Source organism: Brassica napus, chromosome C9 (assembly GCF_020379485.1).
Source record: "Brassica napus cultivar Da-Ae chromosome C9, Da-Ae, whole genome shotgun sequence".
In the NCBI taxonomy this organism is placed as follows: Eukaryota; Viridiplantae; Streptophyta; class Magnoliopsida; order Brassicales; family Brassicaceae; genus Brassica; species Brassica napus.
Genome location: NC_063452.1, coordinates 63219877 through 63240774, shown reverse-complemented (window position 1 = coordinate 63240774; position 20898 = coordinate 63219877). Strand labels below are relative to the sequence as shown.

The window sequence follows — 20898 nt, the reverse complement described above, 5'->3', positions numbered from 1 at the left end:
CACTTATTAGTTTTCTTTTTTCACTTTATTTATTTTTGCATGAAACATATATATGTAACGTTAATTTTGCATGTTCCTCATGTGTTTTCCCTTCCACGTATATATATACTAGGTGTCTTCGTGCACCATGTGCAGTAAAAAAATTTAAAATATAATTAACAGATAAATAGAAATTATATTTTAAAATAAAATTTTATTAATATTTTAAATTTTATTCTTCGTATCAATATTTTAATATAAATTTGAATTAATTAAACATAAAAATTATATTTAAGAATATGCATGTATATATTTGAAATTATAATCTTAGATAGATTTTTCTATCTATTTATTTTAATTAAATATATTAAATAAATTTGTAAAAGTTTCATAATTACCAAAAATTAAAATTAAACAATATTTATAAAATTTGTAGATATATAAGAAAATAATGATTTTACGATTCAATTTTTATAATTTTCTGAAAAATTGTATTTATTTTTGAAAATTTTAGTAATAAAATTGTATAATATAAAAATATATAATTAAATTATATTTCGAAATTTATAATGCCATATTTGAATATATTTATTTTAATGATGATTTATGAGTTATTCTCATATTCTAAAAAAATTTCCAAAAATATATATTGACATTAAATGTAATATATGAGTTATTACCATATTTTAAAAAGTTTACCAAAAATAGAAATTAACATTAAATGCAATTGTCCTTCTCATATTAAGGTATAAGACATGTCATCAATTTCAGTAGCCATGTCATATTTGTTTTGTGAAATTGATTGTAGAAATGACATGTGGCAAAATCACTTTGTAAATATAGTCTAGGGGAGGGGATATATATATATATCATTCTTTTTTTTTGTAAACTTATATATATCATTCTTGTCATCTTACAATTTTTTATTTTCTTTTGACTTCATGAAATCTCTCTCACGTATATATATCTATTGATTATCAACACCTATAATAACATTAAACTTTAATAAACTTTATTTACATCATTGTTTCTCTCGATTTACTCACTTAAATCCATAAGAATAGTTGTAATAATTCAATCAAGAGATGAAACTAGGCAAAATGGCGAATTAGTGCACGAACTAGGCCATATCGCCTAATCAATATATAAACTATTTGATTGTGTGATCTGATATTTGGACTAATAACGAATTTAAATTTAATACATCAACTTAGAATAAAAGACATTTAAATACATACAACTGTCATCATGTCCGTAAAATGGTGACATGAAACAGTTCGTAACTGAACCATTTTAGTTTAAACGAAACAAATGATGCGATCCGATACCTGAACTTATAACAAATTTGAATTTTAATACCTGAAGTAAGAATAAAAAGTTTTTAACTACCTGGAGCATGATTTATCACATAAATTCATCCAAGTAAATGCCTAGTCGCAACAGCTAGATTGACGATGAAGACATGATCCATCGGCGAAACCTATCAATTTTTTACCCGAATGTGAATTTAATATATGTACTATGTTGTTCTTGTGCTTAATGTCGTGGAGATATGTATTGTCGAAGTGGAATCTCGTGTTAGAGAGGTTTATTCTCGTGATTCATTATACCGACTCAAAAGATATCAAAATGAATAGTTTCAAAAAAAAATATTAAAGTGAAGAATAGAGTATATCAGAATGGTGACAGAAATTCAACCCAGTAGAAGCAGCATGACAACATGGACTGAATGCATCTGCAGAGCTTCTACTATGTAAGGTTTATGAGACGTCTCCGTTCATAGGATTTATTTATATGTTGAGAAAAAATGAATATTTATTTTGGTAAAAGAAAAAAAAAGAAATATATATGTACAAAGGAATAACTGAATATTTTATTTTTAAATGAATATTTTTATTTTTCACTTAATTACATTTACATTCACTTATTAGTTTCTTTTTTTTAAATGAATATATGTACAAAGGAAAAAGTGAATATTTTATTTTTAAATGAATATTTTTTATTTTTCACTTAATTACATTTACCATTTTTTTATTAGTTTCCTTTTTCACTTCATTTATTTTTGCATGACATATATATGTAACGTTAATTGTTCTTCACATGTTTTCCCTTCCATATTTTACAGTTCTATGTCACGTGGGATGTTTACATTATTAATATTTACTATACTTTTATTAATGTTTTTTTTAGAAAAGACATGCAACTTTGACTAATGTTTTCTCGAGGTTAATAAAAGTAACTTCAATTTGATAACATTTTATATTTTTTTTTGTAAAAGCATTTTATGTATTATTGGTAATATTATTTCATTTCATACAAGATATAATATCTAATGATATTATTTAATATTTTATTTAGTGTTCATCACAACAACAAATGCCAGACACACAGTCTCCCCTTTTCAGACCTTTTTTGGAAGAACAAAACGGCGTACACACTCCTTTGTCGTCACATGGACCATAGCACACATTATACTTTACTCCGAAATCTATTCAAATAGTAAGAAATAATAAAATATTAAAATTATGCAGGAATGAAGACTTTAGCATAACTAAAAATTAAAATTTAATGTAGTACCTGAAACAATATCGGTGCAGCGGACAATTGACATCGCGAAGAAAAGAGTGAAAACAAATGCGATTAATATATTTTTTTTGGAGAGACTCATTTTGTAGGATGTTTTATAAATTGTTTGAGAGTTCTATTATATTTTAGATTGATATATATATACATATAAACATAAACTTGCATTAATTATATTTTTGTAAAGAAAATCTTTCAATTAATTTTCTGAGATTATAGTCAAAATAATATAAAAGTGCATGATTCATTTACCTAAGCATATAAACATAAACTTGCATTAATTATATTTTTGTAAGGAAATCTTTCAATTAATTTTATGAGATTATAGTCAAAATAATATAAAAGTGCATGATTCATTTACCTAAGCATATCAATCTACATAAAAAACATAAACTTGCATTAATTATATTTTTGTAAGAAAATCTTTCAATTAATTTTCTGAGATTATAGTCAAAATAATATAAAAGTGCATGATTCATTTACCTAAGCATATCAATCTACATAAAAAACATAAACTTGTGTTAATTATATTTTTCTAAAGAAAATATTTCAAATAATTTTCTGAGATTATAGTCAAAATAATATAAAAGTGCATGATTCATTGACCTAAGCATATAAACATAAACTTGCATTAGTTATATTTGTGTAAAATATTGAGTTTTTCTATAAATGCTCTATACATTGAAGCCTATGATCTTTAGTGTTGTTTTAAAATTTCTAAACACATTATACATTTGTATTTATGTATATTAAACTCTCTTTCATGGTACATGAACATCGTTTTAATTTTTTATCAATTAATTTAGTAAAACTCACAATACTCCCTAAATTGGTGGACTAACCACTATAAAATCGATATTCTCTAGATAAACGGAGACAACAAAGGTTCCAAATCTCTTTGAACTTCATCATATGTTAATGCATGATGCAATTATGCATTAAAATAGTATTGTCATATTTTCTGAATTTTTTCTCAAAATCTATGTGTTAACTAACCCCTACGAAAATATTGATTTTTTCGGTAAATACTCTATATACTGAAGCCTATGATCTTTAGTATTGTTTTAAAATTTCCAAACACATTCTACATTTGTATTAATGTATATTAAACTCTCTTTCATAGTACATGGACATCATTTTACTTTTTATCAATTAACTTAGTAAAACTTCATAATACACCGAAATATTGAAAGTTTCATGTTACTTACATGGGCAATGCATTGTCCAACCCATGGACAATGGTGATCAAAGCGTTGGACACAGTTGTTACATATGGAGCAGTGTGATGCACGTGGTGGACGGTAGAGCAAACAAGTCTCACAGAACTTGACTTTGATAGTGTAGCCGTTAACGAAAACGTCTTTTGTTCTAGGAATCTTGAGATGAGGAGTTTTGCTGTTGACCCATTCCATAGACTGTGTCAAGGAACTTTTTGAGCCATCTTCAAGATTTACTGATGTTTTATTTCTTGGGATGATTCCTGGATCTCTTGCTGATGTCAAGAATAGAAACATAAACACCTGCATACACGGTGCAAAGATATCAGCTTAAAAAGCAAGATTATGAGTTTCTGCCCGGAACTTCTTACTAAAAAAAAAAAAAGCAAGACTTTTGAAAAAACTTAAAGAGAGGATACAAACCAAGAGGGTGAGGATAAATGCTGAAGTCAGAACGGTGAAGTTGAAGATAGGATCGTCTTTTTGAATCCACACGAGCATCCTTATGCAGAATGTAAGGGCAGGGGCTCCAATCAAGAAAGAGGTTAGGAAGAGAGAGTTAACATCAGGACCAAAGATTAGTCTCCCACCACAGAAAAATCTCTGGTGCAACAAAAAGCATAATCATATAATCATATTTGAATAGGAGGAAACATGTAATATTATTGGCTTCAGGTAAAGAATATATTATTACGTTGTTACCCTTCCAGGCTTTGTACAATCTGATCTCAGGAATGTGTTTTGAAGTTGAAGCCATCATGAGAGGAAATACAATGAACCTGACTACTCTTCTTCTTGCTCATTCTCTCCCTCTGCATTGTCTCAAAACCCACACATGAAGCCTATCTTCAAGAAAAAACAATAGTTTCTCCAAGATTCTAATATTTTAACTTAAGTTTTCATAAATTATGAGTTTGTTTTATTTGGCATTAACCAAATAAAAGAGATGAAATATGGTTTTTGAGTTTTTTCTGTCTTTTTTTAATCTTTCTTTCTTCTTGTTCTTTCCTCAATAATCAAAATCCATTGCAAATCAATCATCTGCAGTTTTGTTTGGTCTCTCTCTCTAACAACTTTTTTAGTCCTCTAATAATTTCCAAGATTTTCGGATTTTTTTTGAAGTAAAAACAAATAAATAAATTTAGGATGAAACAATAAAATATAAAGGAACATGAACAATTTATTTTATTATGTTTTGATGGCTCTTTTTATGTGAACATTATTAAATCCAGCTCATATTGAATCCTATGTGGCCGTAAATCAATCTTCTTGGCTTCACCACATCACTAATATTTCTTCTAACAAAACACATTGAATTAAGAGACCCTTGAATTAATCATCACTTTCCAGATCATGAATACAACCAGCTCCACCATTTGCCGCACAACTTAAACCGCCTCATCCAACTTAACAGCATCTCGCAGGTTGGAGTATCATGAGTCCATGACCCTCGTAGTCGTTCAAACAAATCATCAGACAAAAGGAGATTTGTGTTTGAGTATAATGAAAAAAGCTTTGACAAAAGCACACAATCAGACAGGCAACCAAGCAAACCCAAAAACAAGAAAACACGTAGACATACAAACAAACAGACAAATATACAAACACGCAAGCAGGTTTTAAGATTTTAGAAAAACATGGAATTTTATTTTTTTACAACGAAAAACTTGGAAATTTGAGAGGGAAATCACATCAATAATATGACGTTACATTCTACTTATTTGATTCCATTATCAATCAGATAACCCAAAAACTCTAAAAAAAATATATAGCAGAAGATTTTAGAAAACCAGGAAAATTTTAGAAAAACATAAAAATTTGAGAGGAATTTTTTTTTAATTGCTAGATTGATTAGAGAAACTTAGAGCATGATTAATCCGGATTTTTAATTTTGGGTTCTTAACTCATGATTTAACATTTTTTTTGTTTTTTTTTTATATTTTTCGGCTAAGAGTCGGCTCTTATATGATATGCTTCTTAACTTTTCCTAGTTAAAAACTAAGAAACCGTAACTAAGAACTTCATCCTAAAAACCAAGGTTAATTATGATCTTAGGGCATCTTCATCTCCACTCCATAATTTACTCCAAATATGGAGTGGAAAATGGAATATGAACAAACAATAAAAAATCACTCTATTTATGGAGTAATCATTTTTTTGTTTCCTTATTACTATATTTTCCACTCGCAGTAAATTGTAGAGTGGGGATGGAGTTGGTATTAGTGATCACATTTGTGTGAATCAAATAAAATATGACGATCTCTAACGATCAGATCAATGACAGGACGTCCATTCTATTTGTTTTACACATTATGAATATGCACATAAGTTTCTATCATCAATCGAACAATATTTAAAAACTCCTAACAAAAAAACCTGAGTATATATAACACTAGTGGTTGGTCCGCCCGTAAGTTTACACTAAAACAATTTTATATTAAAATATATTTTTATTTTATTGATCGAAGAAATAATTTAATTTCATTAATCAAAAGGTAATTTTATTCTATAATATATTTTTGGAAATTTACTTTAAATTGTATTAATAAATATAATATTTTTTTATTTTAAAATCAAATTGTAAATTTATTAATTTTTCTGGTTTTGAGTTGAAAAGACCACTAACATATTTTTGTTAGTGAACTTAAAATTATGAAATTAAACATAAAGTTTTATATTTAGTGCTTTTAAAGCTTTGAAATAATTCTACATCAATAAAATCTAAAGTTAAAGTTGTAAAATTTACAACTTAATTTTTAAAGAAAAAAATCCAAATCTACGTCCCTATTAATCAATCCCTTAGATTTTCATATGTATCCAGTACTCCTTTATTTTGGCTAATTAGAATCTTTTGTTTTCCTATTTTTAATATTGGGAAACCATTTATATAAGTTATTTTGATACATATTTTATATATTTAAAATCATAACTAATGTAGTATGTGTATAATTGGTCATTTTGTTTGAGCAAAATTTTCTTATAAATATGTTTTGAAGGGTTTTGCAATTTTTCGTAACCATATTAACAATAACGGTTACAACTATGAGATGATACTTATTTATTGTAAATATTTATTTTTCTAGTTGTTGAATTTTATTTAACCAAGCATTATTTTATTTTAAAAAGAATATGTCATATAACAGAAAAAGAAAGGAAAACGACAATATAAATTATTAAATACGTGCATGAATTTGTTTCATTTATACGTAAAAATTATGTTACGAAAGTGTTCATATTTAACCATGCACTTGCATGAAGTGTTATATTTTCTTAATTTTTTTGAATAAAATTTTAAATATTTTCTTAATTTCTACGTAATAGTATTTTCATTTGTACGTAAAAGTATTTATGTTATGAAAGTTGCATGAAGTGTTATATTTTCTTAATTTTTAGCACGAAATTGTTATATGCTTGAATTTGTGTGAAGTGTGAACTTATATACATAAGAATTTAGACTCTCTGTAAAATTAAAATTAAAATGTAGTTCTAATATATGATGTTTAAAATGTTTTTAAAAATCTGATTCCTAAATCCATTGGTTTTTCTAGATAACATGATAAGAGGAAAATATCATGCATAAGTTGCTTCACGCGGGAGAGTAAATATTTTTAATTTAATGTTTGGTATTTGTTTATATTTTAAAGTGTTTTGGTTTTCATTTATGGTGTAATATATTTGTCAATTTTTCATTTTGATTATTATTATTATCTATTTCTGTTATGTTTTTATTGTTGACACAATTTCTTTCTCATATGCATATGACCATTTTCCTATGCGGTTATAGAAATGGGGCTAATGTGTTTATAATGCTATTTTTGTAAATAAAAATGTAGGTAAAATTAATAAATCTTTAAAAGTTATGATGATGTATTTAATTTTAAAAAGTTTTTGATGGGGTGACAATCTAAGAAAATATTAAAAAATCTATTTTCCTATTATAAATTTACATTATTAGTATTTTAGTGTATTTTTGTTATTGATTTTTATTTTCTAAGTTTGAGTAGATATTATTATATTTCTTTGATTTTCCATTTGGAAGTTTATCTACATGGCTGTTATTGTAATATATTTAGTGCAGATAACAATACAATAACTTTTAATATGGTGTGTAACATCTTCTCTAGTTATATATCAACACAAATATTAATTTATATTTTCTAAGAATAAACTGAACCAAACAAAGTGTACATAATTTTATCAGCCATACATATTTTTTTGGTTGGCAAGATTGATTATGTATTTTTAATTATGTCATCTATATATATTTAAAAATCCCTTAATAAAATACATATTATGTTGTATCGAATAAAACTATTCAATGTAATCTATAATATATCAAAACTCAAAGACAATTATAATAACTTCTCTTTTTTTTTGTCACATTTACATTTAAAACAAATAATAATAAACACAACTTCAAAGTAAGCTAACCTGCGAGAAATATAAGTGATTGTTGTGGGATTTTTTCTGCAGGTAGGATAAAAGAGAGAATGTGAAAGCATCAGAATAAAGTAAACGTAAACAAATCAAACTTCAATGCAGAAGGATGATTTGGATTACCTTATATACTGTATTCAAGATAAGTAGATCCAATTGTGCACCACCAGATTTTGATATAACTGTGTAATTCAAGGAAATAGAGTCTGAGCTATCTTGTTTGATAGCATCAGTAACACACACGCACACTCAACACTTTGTTGCACTTACTATACTCAATGCTTGAAAAAGAGGAGATTACTTGGTTACGTGGTCGCTTGCTGATGGAAACTTTAATGTCTTTACAGCTAGAGGGAGAGAAGCATGTCCACGACTGTGTTTACCAATACCTACAAAGGACATATATATATCATAAATCAACGAACCTCTACTATATCTAACAAAGGAAATATCAATTCTCTTGATACTTCATAAAGAGAAAATTGGCATACCTGTTACACAACATACTGAGTTTTGCAGTTTTATAGAAAATAAAATTGACAGTCCATGCCTTCTACATCTAATCTACCACAAGGATCTTGTAATGCAGACCGCAAAGCTTCATTCTTTGACCTGCCTTTATTCCGGTGATACCAAACAATTCACTGGTTTGGTCGTAGTCAGAATAGCCCCACTCGTTTACAAAAAAATCCTAATTTTTATCTTTCTCCTATCTAAAGAAATCCTTCAAAATTTTATGGACTTTCAACTCTTTTAAGGATTCATAGATGTATGTGATCATTCGGTAAGAATGTGATAACTGATAACTCACCAAAACGCCAGTTGTATCCTTAGAGTGAGATTCAACATCTCGATCTTAGCCTCCATCAATGAGGTTGTACACCTAAAAGCTAAAACCCATAGACCAAAACAGTAGTTTAATGAGCACAACTACAAATTCTCAGACAGCCACACAAAACTATTAATGAAGATGTTTTACCGCAAAACAAAACTACAATCTTTCAATCAATCAATATGTGTTTGAAGCCGTTGGGACTGTGCATATTTATAGACACTTGGATCACCGTAGCCTGATACGAAGAACCATGTATCAGATAACAGCTATTCACAAAATCCATAATGTCAAACAGAAAAATTAAAAAATCATAAACTGACATACCTTGCCATCACGCAGAAGCATATCCGCGTGATGATCGAGGTGCAAAGAGAAAAAGGGTTTTTGTTTATATGGGCCCAAATAATTAGATCACTTAAGTCTAAATCCTAAGGCATTAAGCCTGAGATGGTGGGAACGATAAAAGCTCTGGGCCAGAAAAACAAACTTCGACGAAACCGGGTTCAAACCCAGTTCGGAAAACAAATTTTGACGAATGATAGCACAACACTTGTCCAAAAACGCCTCAAAGAAGGAGAAAAACCTAATTTATTAGTATAGATAGATAATAGTTTAAATAAACATAAAAAAATTGAGAGGATTTTTTTTTAATTACTGGATTGATTAGCAGGAACTTAGTGATCATTATTGTGTGAGAGTCAAATGAAACAATACGATCTCTAACGGTCAAATTAATGACAGGACGTCACTTTCTGTTTGCTTACACAATATGAATACACATAAATTTCTATTATCAATCAAGCAACTTCAAAAATTCCCAAACAAAAGAAAGTGACAAAAAAAAGAAGTTTAAAAATCCGTAGCAGAGACATACACTACAAGAAAACAGCGATATTCTGACGGACATTCCGACGGAAAATGAAATCCTCGGAATATACCGAGGAATTTCCGAGGAAATTCCGAGGAAACACAAAATTGGGTTTCCTCGGAATTTCCTCGGAATATACCGACGGAATTCCGAGGAAACTACAGTCCGTCGGAATATTCCGAGGAAATTCCGAGGAAAACTCTGTTCCTCGGAAAAAACCGATGAATTCCGAGGAAATATTATAGCCGTTGGAGAGCCGTTGGGGGATTTTACAAAATTCCGAGGAAATTCCGACGAACTAGTTTTGTCCGTCGGAATTCCGTCGGAATTTCCTCGGTATGTCGGCAGGATTTAAACTATAAATACAAGCACTCCTCTTCCTCTTCATTCACTTCATATCTTCATCCTCCCTCTTACTCTATTTACACACGAATTTGATTCATAAAAAATATGTCTTCTTCAAATTATTTTCGTTCTTGGATCGATCGACCTCATTTGGATCCGAACACGAGATTGCTTACGGAAGAATACCAACGAGGTATAACTGAATTCATGGGGTTAGTTCACCGACAACCGGAAGCAAAAACAGGTATGTTAAGATGTCCTTGCTCTAATTGTAAAAATAGAAAGGTTATTAAAGAGTGGGATGTTTGGACTCATCTATATTTGAGTGGGTTTACACGAAGTTACAAAATTTGGTATCATCATGGGGAAACTGATTATGAACATGGTAGTACTAGTGAACCTCAGCCAGCGGTTAGATTAGAAGAACCAATTAGAACGGATGTAGATTATGGTGTAGGTACTGAGCAGATGGTAAATGATCATTTTAGAGGGGAAGATTTACCCAATGCAGAAGCTAGGAGATTTTATGATATGTTGGATGCTGGAAAGCAACCATTGTACGAAGGTTGCAGAGATGGTCATTCAGCTTTATCATCTGCTACAAGATTGATGGGCATTAAAACAGATTATAATTTGGCTGAAGACTGTGTGGATGCGATTGCTGATTTTGTAAAAGGTATTCTACCCGAGGATAATGTAGCTCCTGGTTCATACTACGAGGTTCAGAAACTCGTAGCTGGTCTTGGTTTATCGTATCAGGTAATAGATGTATGCAGCGACAACTGCATGATTTATTGGAGGGTGGATGAACAGCGGGTTACATGCAAATTTTGTGGAAAGCCTCGTTATAAAGATACAATTGGAAGAGTTCCAGTGCCATATAAAAGGATGTGGTATTTACCTTTGACGGAAAGGTTGCAGAGGTTGTATCTGTCTGAACGCACAGCGCAACCAATGAGATGGCATGCGGAGCACTCAACAGATGGTGAGATCAGACATCCTTCAGATGCAAAAGCGTGGAAGCATTTCCAATCAAAGTATCCCGACTTTGCGTATGAGAGAAGAAATGTCTACCTTGGATTATGTACTGATGGTTTCAGTCCGTTTGGCAAGAGTGGAAGACAGTATTCTCTATGGCCCGTCATTCTTACACCATACAACCTCCCCCCAAACTTGTGCTTGCGACGAGAGTTTTTGTTTCTCTCGATTCTCGTTCCCGGACCAGAGCATCCTAAGAGATCACTTGATGTGTTTCTTCAGCCACTAATATATGAGTTGCAACAACTATGGGCTCAAGGTGCTGAAACATACGATGTTTCGTGTAAAGAAAACTTTCAAATGCGGGCAGTACTAATGTGGACAATAAGTGATTTTCCAGCATATGGTATGTTGTCTGGATGGACAACGCATGGAAGGCTATCATGTCCATATTGTCAAGATAACACTGATGCTTTCCAACTAAAGCACGGAAGGAAAACGTGTTGGTTTGACTGTCACAGGAGATTCCTACCACCTGATCATCCATATCGTAGGAGTAGGAATTTGTTTACGAAGAACAAGAGGGTGTTTGACAGTCCACCTCCGGAAATTTGTGGGAAAGATTTGAAGATACAACTAAGAGATTTTGGTGCAGAAAGGACGCCAGAAGTCGGTGGACATGAGCGTTTTCCGGTAGATGCTGTTGGAGAACTACATAACTGGCACAAAAAAAGTATTTTCTGGGATCTGCCATACTGGGAGGATCATCTGCTAAGGCATAATTTAGATGTCATGCATATTGAGAAGAACTTTTTTGACAATCTCATGAACACGATCCTTAATGTTCAAGGTAAAACAAAGGATAATTTGAAGTCAAGACTGGATTTAGTCGATATATGTGCTCGTTCAGAACTTCATGTTGATGAGAATGGTAGGGCTCCTTTTCCCATATACCGACTTGATGCAGCGGGAAAAGATGCGTTCTTTGATTGGATTTCAAACGATGTGGAATTTCCAGACGGTTACGCATCAAATTTGCGTAACTGTATCGACAGAAAGGAAGGAAAGTTTACTGGCTTGAAAAGCCACGATTGCCATGTAATGATGCAGCGCCTCCTTCCGTTCGCCTTCAAGGAAATATTACCACGAAATGTTCATGAAGCAATTGCAGGGATAAGTGGTTTCTTCCGCGATTTATGCACGAGATCAGTGACTCTTGAAGGTATTGAAAATTTGAAGACTAACATAGCCGTGATTCAGTGCAACCTTGAGAAGATATTTCCTCCCTCATTTTTTGATGTTATGGAGCATCTTGTTATTCACCTGGCAAGAGAATTGGAACTTGGTGGTCCTGTGCAGTATAGATGGATGTATCTGTATGAGCGGTATATGTTCCATTTGAAGAAGATGGTGAAAAATTTAAGTAGGGTGGAAGGTTCTATAGTCGCACAGATGATCAATGAAGAAACTTCAAACTTTGCCGAGTACTACTTTCCAGCAGAAGTTCAGACCAAAAACAGAAGACCTGCTCGGCATGATGATAGAGGCGAACGGGCAACATATCATGTTACGGTTCCAGACATTTTCACAGACGTTGGACGACTTAGCGGAAAACCAAAGGACCGTCGACTTACTGAGCAGGAGCGCAGTCATTTGCAAACATATTTGCTCACCAACTGCGAAGACGTTCTTCAATATGAGAGGTAAATAAATGAGCTTACAAATTTTTATTTTAACAAGTTGAAATTTAAATCTTAATTAATTACATTATTGTCATCATATACAGGATTTTCATGGCAGAAAAGCGGTTCGAGTATAGATACGCCACAGAGGACGAACTAGAAGAAATGAAGCAGAGAGAATTTACTGGATGGATGTTTACTTATGTGAGTGCTTTAAACAAATTAAAATATATTTTATCACATATTTATACTAATTCACATTTATTGATATAATATATATATATATGTGCTATTAATAGGTGTCTGCTGGTTTGGCCAGAGGTGAAACATTTGACGATTGGATACGTGAGATGGTCGTTGGACCAAACTTTGTTGTGAAGTCATATCCGAGATTTTGTACTCGAGGATATGCATTCACAACTCAGAAGAGGAGACGTTCGAGTACGACTTATGATGCTGGCGTTTGTTCTGCATCAGGAGATGATGTATACTACGGACACATACATGAGATTTTGGAAATCAAGTATTTGGGCATGGTTGGATTGCGCTGTACTGTTTTCTATTGTGATTGGCACGACAACACCCCAGATCGAGGTGTGAGAACAGATGCATTTGGTGTTATATCAGTAAATTCGAGGCGAAAGCTGCAATATTATGATCCTTTCATTCTTGCTTCCCAGGCCGATCAGGTAATTAAATGTTAATTATTCAGAATGATTCATCATCATGTGTATTAATTTATAATTTTTCTAAATGTTACAGGTTTGTTATATCAAGTACCCCCGGGTAAGGAACAGAGATGATCCATGGGTTACTGTTACAAGACTCAACCCGAGAGGCCGAGTTCAGGGAAGTTCTGAGCTGGAAGACCCACTACAACCAAGCACATCCGGCAACTGTAGTGCAGCAGAAGATTTAGCTGGAGTTGGCCTTGTAGTCGATTTAACCGACTTTGGAGAGGAAGCCGTCGTTCACGTAGAGGATGAACCAGTAATTGGAGAGTTTCACCAAGATCCAGATTCAGATTCATCTGGTGATGATGACTCGGAAACAGACTACCATTGAACTTATTATTTTTTTTTTTTAAGAAATACCGAGGAAATTCCGAGGAACACTTGATATAACCTCTTTCCTTGGATAATAGTTATTTGGTTTATCTAGCAAGGCAAAGCTGAATACGAATTAAAAGCTACACAAAACACAACCAAATAAAACAAAGAAACCATGTAAAAGAAATACGAACTCATAATTAAGAAACCTAAAAAAAAACTCAGTTCAAAATTAACAGAAAATAAGACCATAAAACGTTAGAATAGAAAAGAAAATAAAATAGCCGGTGATAGCTCCTACTCCTCGTCTCCTGCTCCAGATGTTCCTGCATCGTTGGGTCTCTTGGACCTCTTTCTTACCATGTGTGTACCACTCGAACCCGAACCAGAGCTGGATGGAGAGTTGTCCCGATGAACTACATCATCCTTTTGGCAACGACACGGCCTGATACGTGAAATGGCAGCCCAGATCTTGTGTAGCATGTCGTTGTTTGTCTTTATGCTCTGATCTCTCCAATGTTGTTGCTGGCGCGAAGTGGCGTTCGGTGGAAGCTCTTGCAGCTTGTACTGGCTGGAGTCTGATGGGAGTAGCTGATGGGGTTGTGAATCATCTGGAATGGCTTGTGCAGCCTCATCTTGTCCTTCTTCATCAACCACGCCCTTGCCTTTGGTCTGATATTTTGGCGTGAAGAAGGATGGCTTGTCTACTAGTGCGGTAGCAGGGGGTAGAAACTCAACTGCAGCCTCTGAAAGTAGAGCAGTCAGGCCGATCTGAGGCAGGTGGCAGTAGAGTGTTTTCTTCGCTCGGTCCTGGAATACGTAGACGTAAGGACCATCCCGATCGATCCTCGAGTGGGGACCAGCTATGAACTCCTTACTTACTAGAGAAATGACATCCAGGTAGTTCCAAGCAATGTTGTTCGATCTGTCCAGTGCTACCTGGTGGTTCTCACAGTCTACACCCACATGTCTAAGGATCCGAGTAATCACTGCACCAAATCCACATGCATTGCTCTTGGATTTGGTTACTTTCCCCTTGTATCCTGCTAAGTTTGCGGCCAGCACCGCTCCCATGTTGAAGGCAGTAGCAGGTGGGAATGTAGAGTTTCCAAATGCCGGTAGCAAATGCCTCACACCTTGGTACAGGAGGCACAACTCCCATTGCGTGACTGATGCGGCTGTGGTTGTCCCGTATAGCAATGAGCCAATGAGGCGTGTCGCATATCTCAGTACTGGGCTCCGGATAAGTGACTCCTTTGCCTGAGAAGATCTATAAACCCCTGTGCCAATCGTTTCCCAGAAGTTCAACAGCTCTGAAGTCCAATAAAGACCATATGTCCTCTCCCCCGCACTCAATCCAAATAGTCCGCAGAGGTCTGTGAAAGATACCTCATAGTATACTTTCTGCACTACGAATGCCAGAAAACCTTCCTGATGGCTATCATCGGGACGGGTGACGTATGCGGATGCTATGAACTGGCGTACCAACTCCGGATAAGTGGGTTCCTTGAGGTTGCATAGTTGGCCTAGACCCATGTTCTGGAACAGTCCTTCAATGTCTGCTTTGATTCCCAATATTGTCATCGTCTCAGGACATGCTAGTTGTGTAGCCGGAACGGCTACCTTCTTCATGTTGTTGTAGTGGGTGGTATCAGACTTATCCCACTTCTTTGGCCTTTGCTTCTCCAGCTGTGACGAACCCGCTTCTTGTGTGTTTTTCTTTGCTGATGTTTTCGTGCGCTTCATTCTCTACAAAATAGAATCATTGCTCTCAACATGGTTATAATCAATTAAGAAGGCAAAGCTGAACATGAAAATGAAAAGCAAAATCGAGTTGTGATAAAAAAAACGAAATTGAAAAAAATTCTCTATCCCTAAATCATCTCAAATCATGTTCCAAACTCGTTGATCACAGACAATTGTGTTCTATTCCATGTTTAAACATCTGTTTCATGCATATTTGATCAAGGAATCAACACGGAAATAAGAAATTCACAAAACCCAAAAAATTGCTCAAGAACACGATTTCAGAATGTGGAGATTCGCGGAGTATACCTGTCTTAGGGTGAAGACGAGTGTAGGAATCAGGTAGAGCTCGAAAAATCAAGTGGAATAGAGCCCAAAATTGTTCAAATCGGATGATTATAGAGAGAGAAAGGGGGGGGGCGAATTATAGGGGAAATCGGAGGGGATGAGAGTTCTAAGGTTTAGATCCAAAAAAGGTCGGGTTTTGCCTTATAATTCTGTTTTCCGAACACGCATCGATCGATGCGTTTTGTTTCTATAACGCATCGATCGATCACATTCTTACGGCCCGGGCCATCTTGGTAATCGATCGATGCGTTTTTGTTCTATAACGCATCGATCGATGCGTTTTAAAAAAACATACAAGATTTTCCGAGGAAATTCCGAGGAACAATTCAGATTGTCGATCGATCGATGGGATACTCTCATCGATCGATCACAATCTTACGGCCCGGTCCATCCTAGTAATCGATCGATGCGTTTGTGTTCTATAACGCATCGATCGATGCATTTTTAAAAAAACATACAAGATTTTCCGACGAAATTCCGAGGAACAATTCAGATTGTCGATAGATCGATGGGTTACTCTCATCGATCGATCACAATCTTACGGCCCCGTAAATCCTAGTAATCGATCGATGCGTTTTTGTTCTATAACGCATCGATCGATGCATTTTTAAAAAAACATACAAGATTTTCCGATGAAATTCCGAGGAACAATTCAGATTGTCGATAGATCGATGGGTTAATCTCATCGATCGATCACAATCTTACGGCCCGGTCCATCCTAGTAATCGATCGATGCGTTTTTGTTCTATAACGCATCGATCGATGCATTTTTAAAAAAACATACAAGATTTTCCGAGGAAATTCCGAGGAACAATTCAGATTGTCGATAGATCGATGGGATACTCTCATCGATCGATCACAATCTTACGGCCCGGGCCATCTTAGTAATCGATCGATTTGTTTTTGTTCAAAAACGCATCGATCGATGCGTTTTTTTAAAAAAAATTACGTTTTGAAACCCCAAACACTAGTTCGTCGGAATTTCCTCGGAATATTCCGAGGAAATTTCGAGGAAGAAGAGGGTTTCGTCGGAGTTCCCTCGGAATAATCCGAGGAAATTCCGAGGAAATAGGGTTTTTAAACCGAAAACAACGTTTTGCCGTTTGAATAACACCTATATAACCCTTATTAAGTGTCTTACGTTCATTATGAAGTCAAAAATTTGTTCCTTACCGTATAATTAACACTTTTCCGATTGTATGAACGAAATCTCGCAACATAAGAGAAACACTTATACCTTTTAACGAACGGTAAAGGGAATACTTTCAATTAGTTTTGAAATTTGTTATTTCATGGTTTATGCTCATGTATACAAAGAATCCTCAATGGTATGCATTACAATTGTATAAGAAATGAAATACGGCAAAAAAAATTGATGTTTTGAAACCCCAAACACTAGTTCCTCGGTATTTCCTCGGAATATTCCGAGGAAATTCCGACGGATATTTTACTATCTGTCGGAATTTCCTCGGAATATTTTCATTTTACCGGGCAAATATTTCGCGAAAATTGAAATTAGAATTCCGACGGAATTCCGACGGATAATGTCCGTCGGACCCTAGGTTTTATAACCACGAGCCCCTTCTTCTTCCCCATTTCTCTGTTCTTCCTCTGCGCGACTCCTCTCTTTCTCTCCGGCGATTTCCCCCTGAAATCCGACGATATCTCCGGCGATCTCCCTCTTCTCTTACACAAATCATGTAAGGACCCTATCCCACTCTCTTAGGTTCTATTTGTTAGGTTTTTGTGTAGTTTTGATAGATTTTTGTTAGGGTGATTGGTTAGGATTGTGATTTGGTTGTATAATAGGTTTAGAATTGTGATTTGGTTGAATAATTTGTTTTGTTGAATTGATTTAGAATTTTTTTATAATTTTTTTATTTTTTGTATTTATAAAATCATTTTTGTATATAAAATCGATTTTTGTATTTTACAAAACGATTTTTCTATATAAATTCGATTTTTTGGATTTTACAAAAAAAAATTTCTATATAAATTCGATTTTTTGGATTTTACAAAACATTTTAATTATTAAACAATTTTTATTTATTAAAACTATTTTTGTTTATTAGAACTATTTTTATATATTTATTAAAAAAATTTAATATATATAAATCTTTTTCTGTGATTAAATTATTTGGGATTTTTTTTTAATAAAAAAAATTAATTTATATATTTCTGTATTTATTAAATATATATTTTTTAATTTACAGGTCTCATGATGATCAGACCCGGCCTCGACAGCGTCGTGGTCGTGGTGGTACGGGGAGCCAGTCTCGGGATTCCAGCCATTTTCAGGATTCCCCTTCGCCCCACAGCTCCAACCATACATCTCCCTCTGCTGCACCCGCTCATGCTCCTCTCGCTCCCGCTGCTGCATCCGCTCCTGTTCCTCCGGGTCCTCCGGGAGTGATGAGGGTTGCGGAGTTGGTTCAACAGCCCGGTCGTGACCATCTTCCGTATCTCACTCCGTATCCACATGGACGGGGTCAAACATGGTAATTAAACATTTTTTTTTCTTTAAATTTGGATTCATTATTAACCGTTTGTTCTTTTAATAAGGTTCAACCGATCCGGGAACGGGATCAGCGCATGGATCAACCGTATGATGTACTCGGCCCTCGACAGTGGACATCCGACTTTCACTCACTTCCCAACCGACAAGCAGGTTCTGTGGTTTCGTCAGTTTGCGGTAAGTATTCTAATTTTTTACTTATATTTTTAATCTTTAATATAAATTTTCTACTAATTGTGTTTTTTTTTCAGCAAGAGTTCAACTGGAATTCCGATGAGACGCTCTTTATCTATCACCACTTCGTCCATAAAGTAATGGACAACTATGGGAAGCAGATCCACGAGTGGAAGAAGAAGTGGGAAATCAATAAGGTTCGATTTAATTTATTAAACAATTTTTTAATTTATTAAACTATTTTTTAATTTATTAAACTTTTTTTTTTTTAATTAAAAGGTCCCAAAGTCGATGAACGATACGGTCTGGAAGGAGTTGTGTGCGCATTGGGATAAGGAGGAGACGAAAGAAACTTCTTCCACCAACTCCACCAACCGCAGGAGCGACCGTAAAGGGAAGGGCATCTACAAGCATAACTTGGGTGCTCAATCTATTGCCACTCTCGGAGATCGCATGGTAAGTTCAACCGCTTTTTCTTCAATTATTTGAGTTTCAGAATTTAAATTTATTGTGCATTTCTTCTAATTTCTAATGTTTCTTTAATTTTATGTTTTTTTTCAAGGCGGAAGAAAATGATGGCGAGCCGGTCGATGATCTCGCCCTAATGAGGAGGGCGTATACCAACAAGAAGACCGGCCAGATTGATGACGGTCTTGTGAGGGACGTGGTCGACCTGGTCCAAACTCAGGTGGTAGACGAAGTGTCTCAGCTTCAAACCGAGGATGACGCTTCGACGGCTTCGACCAACTTGTCCCGGTTTCGAATCAACGAAATCGTTGAATCCGTAAGTTCTTTTTTTTTAAAGTTCAATTCATTTATTTCTTGGTTTAAATTTCTAAATTTGGCTTTTTTCTATTCAGTCGGTTCCAAAGAAGAAGGGACGTTTGTTCGGTTTGGGTCGTCGCACCCGGTCGGTTCCTCCTTCTTCTGCACCACCGCCCTTTGTTGATCCAGAAGTACTTACGGCTCAGTTGAAGGACAAAGATGATCGAATATCTTTGTTGGAGACCCAGATGGCGGCTCAACAGGCGGGCTATGAGGCACAGAGGAGGCTGAACCAGCAAATGATGGAGATGATGCAGAGGATGTACCCGAACGAGGTGTTCCCGGACGTGCCAGACCCGTAGTTTTTTTTTCCCCAATCTCGGAATGTTTTATTTTTATTTGTGAAACTTTGAATATTAATTAGTATGATTTCAATTTTACTTTTAATTTCATATTTTCGAATTTAAATTTCAGAAATTTTATTTTTTCAAAAAAATTAATATTTTTTACATTTCGAGGAAATTAATTATATTTTTCACTACATCGATCGATGCGTTTTTGAACAAAAACGCATCGATCGATCCGTTTTTTTAAAAAAATATAGCGAGGGACATTTCCCTCGGAATTTTCCGAGGGACAACTCCCTCGGAAAATTCCGAGGAACGGATCCCTCGGAATATACCGAGGGAACAGTTCCTCGGAATAAACCGAGGAAAAAGTCCGTCGGTATACTCCTATCGATCGATGTATATATGTCCAAACACGCATCGATCGATGAACTTCCGAGGAATTATCCCGACGAAGTTCTACCTCGGTATATTCCGAGGACTTTTCCGACAAACAAGGGATCCTCGGAATTTCCTCGGAAATTTATTTCCTCGGAATTCCGTCGGAAAATTCCGAGGGATTTCAGAGGAAAAAAGAAATTCCGAGGAATTATTTCCGACGACGTATTTCGTCGGAATTGCGTCGGAATAACGATATTCCGACGAAATTCCGACGATTTTTTCCCTCAGAATCCTTGATGTTTTATTGTAGTGATAATGCCAGTCTTTTAAACAAGATGACCATAGAGATTTCAACATACTTACAAAGAAACTAATAAGGAATTTTATACCGCAGCTGTGACGGTGATGATGCGGCCGACGGAATCTTGACTTGAAACGGTGCCGATAAAAAACAAAATAAGTCTCTTCAGTTAAGTGACACGAAAAAAAACATTTGGCGGATAAAAGTCTTTTGCGTTCTTACAACAACAACAAAACCAAAGTCAAGTCTCTTTGATACTTTTAAGCAAAACTCAACTCACCTTTGGGTCAGACATGGAAGCTGTAATGAAGAGGACAAGGAACATGTATTGCCATTCGAGGTTTCCAA

General features: G+C 34.4%; 1 long non-coding RNA gene and 1 pseudogene across 1 annotated transcript; both read right to left on the bottom strand.

Moving 5' to 3' along the window:
* Positions 1-2382: 2382 nt before the first annotated feature.
* Positions 2383-3321, bottom strand: LOC125592337. Its single transcript, XR_007328182.1, has 2 exons — positions 2557-3321; positions 2383-2467 (listed from the first exon to the last, which is right to left on the bottom strand). It is a non-coding gene; the product is annotated as an uncharacterized LOC125592337 (long non-coding RNA).
* Positions 3322-3678: 357 nt separating this feature from the next.
* On the bottom strand, positions 3679-4813 carry LOC106433095 (annotated as a pseudogene).
* Between the last annotated feature and the right edge of the window lie 16085 nt (positions 4814-20898).